Below are 2,500 nucleotides of genomic sequence, written 5' to 3'. Positions count from 1 at the left end.
GCACGGGTCAAGCGGGACGGGACGAGCGCAAGGCTTGCTTTTGGTGGCACACGAAAACACGAACCCGAAAAAGGGACATACGCACTGGCGACACGCGCGCCCGTTTCGCCTGCCACCCATGCACACTCGCCTGGGCTGCTGGTCACATGCGTCGCTCATAGGCATTTTGCAGGCCAGCACCGGCGGATGCACGGGTCAAGCGGGACGGGACGAGCGCAGGGCTTGCTTTTGGCGGCACACGAAAACACGAACCCGAAAAAGGCGAAAAAGGGACATACACACTGGCGACACGCACGCCCGTTTCGCCTGCCACCCGTGCACACTCGCCTGGGCTGCTGGTCACGTGCGTCGCTCACAGGCATTTTGCAGGCCAGCACCGGCGGATGCACGGGTCAAGCGGGACGGGACGAGCGCAGGGCTTGCTTTTGGCGGCACACGAAAACACGAACCCGAAAAAGGCGAAAAAGGGACACACGGACAGGCGACACGAAAAAAAAGGGGTCGCCCTACCTAGGTGGGCGCAAAAACCCCGTCGGCCAGGAGGTTTCGCCAAAGTGTCTGTACTGTCACACAGGGTCAATAGCACGGGCATGGCCGGCCGCCGCACGTGCAGCGGCTTACGGACGCACGGTTCGGCGGCACAGGTGCCTGGCGGCTTTAGCACCTTGGGGTGGACAGGCCTGGCGGCAAGGGGGGCTAGGCACCTTGCTGCCAGCCGGCAATGGTGCACGGGGCGGGGCGCCACACAAACACGAAAGAGGGACAAGAGCGGGGCGATGGTCCACAGAGACGAGCCATGCACGGGGCCCGTGATCGCCGACACACGCGAACGCGGACGCGGACAAGGACAAGGACGCGACGCGCGGCGCGCGTGCGAGGTCAAGAGGGGCGCGCGCACGAAAACGCGAAAAAAGGGGCTAGCGGCCGAGAAACGCGAAAAAAACCGGGTCACCTACCTAGCCGAACGCCTAAAATCGCTTCGGGCAGGAGGTTTCGCCAAAGTGTCTGTACTGTCACACGGTCCGTACGGGCGCAACCCCATCGCGCGCCAGCACCCCTTCCTGGGGGCGCCCGCCCGCCAGGCGCCTGGCGCCCCACGCGCGCGCGCCCGGCGCCTGGCGCCTTGCCCCCCACGCGCGCCCGGCGCCTGGCGCCTGGCGCCTCGCCCCCCACGCGCGCGCCCGGCGCCTGGCGCCTTGCCCCCCACGCGCGCGCCCGGCGCCTGGCGCCTTGCCCCCCACGCGCGCCCGGCGCCTGGCGCCTGGCGCCTCGCCCCCCACGCGCGCGCGCGCGTGGCGCCTTGCGCCTCGCCCCCCACGCGCGCGCGCGCGTGGCGCCTTGCGCCTGGCGCCTTGCCTCCGCGCGTGCCTGGCGCCTGGCGCCTTGCCCCCCACGCGCCTGGGCGCCTCTTTTCCGCCTGGGCGCCCTGGCACCTTTCCGCCTGGGCGCCTGTTTTCCGCCTTGGCGCCCTGGCGCCTTTTCGCGTGGGCGCCTCTTTTCCGCCTGGGCGCCATGGCGCCTTTCGGCCTGGGCGACTCTTTTTCGCCTGGGCACCTCTTTTCCGCCTGGGCGCCTCTTTTCCGCCTGGCCAGGGCGCCTCTTTTCCGCCTGGGCGCCATGGCGCCTTTCTGCCTGGGCGCCTCTTTTTCGCCTGGGCGCCTCTTTTCTGCCTGGGCGCCCTGGCGCCTTTTCGCCTGGGCGCCTCTTTCCCACCTGGGCGCCCTGGCGCCTCTTCGCCTGGGCGCCCTGGCGCCTTTTCGCCTGGGCGCCTCTTTTGGCGCCTGGGCGCCTACGCCAGGGCGCCTCTTTTCCGCCTGGGCGCCTCTTTTTCGCCTGGGCGCCTCTTTTCCGCCTGGGTGCCCTGGCGCCATTCCGCCTGGGCGCCTCTTTTCCGCCTGGGCGCCCTGGCGCCTTTTCGCCTGGGTGCCTCTTTTGGCGCCTGGGCGCCTACGCCAGGGCGCCTCTTTTCCGCCAGGGCGCCTCTTTTTCGCCTGGGCGCCTCTTTTCCGCCTGGGCGCCCTGGCGCCTTTTCGCCTGGCGCCTCTTTTGGCGCCTGGGCGCCTACGCCAGGGCGCCTCTTTTCCGCCTGGGCGCCTCTTTTCCGCCTGGGTGCCCTGGCGCCATTCCGCCTGGGCGCCTCTTTTCCGCCTGGGCGCCCTGGCGCCTTTTCGCCTGGGTGCCTCTTTTGGCGCATGGGCGCCTACGCCAGGGCGCCTCTTTTCCGCCTGGGCGCCCTGGCGCCTTTCCGCCTGGGCGCCTCTTTTTCGCCTGGGCGCCTCTTTTCCGCCTGGGCGCCCTGGCGCCATTCCGCGTGGGCGCCTCTTTTCCGCCTGGGCGCCCTGGCGCCTTTTCGCCTGGCGCCTCTTTTGGCGCCTGGGCGCCTACGCCAGGGCGCCTCTTTTCCGCCTGGGCGCCTCTTTTTCGCCTGGGCGCCTCTTTTCCGCCTGGGCGCCCTGGCGCCATTCCGCCTGGGCGCCTCTTTTCCGCCTGGGCGCCCTGG

The sequence above is a fragment of the Aristolochia californica genome, unplaced genomic scaffold (genome assembly GCF_029961685.1).
Source record: "Aristolochia californica isolate CCGP_79_NKW_82.1479 unplaced genomic scaffold, dmAriCali1.0.hap1 SCAF_110, whole genome shotgun sequence".
Classification (NCBI taxonomy): Eukaryota; Viridiplantae; Streptophyta; class Magnoliopsida; order Piperales; family Aristolochiaceae; genus Aristolochia; species Aristolochia californica.
This window is presented reverse-complemented; position numbering follows the sequence as displayed.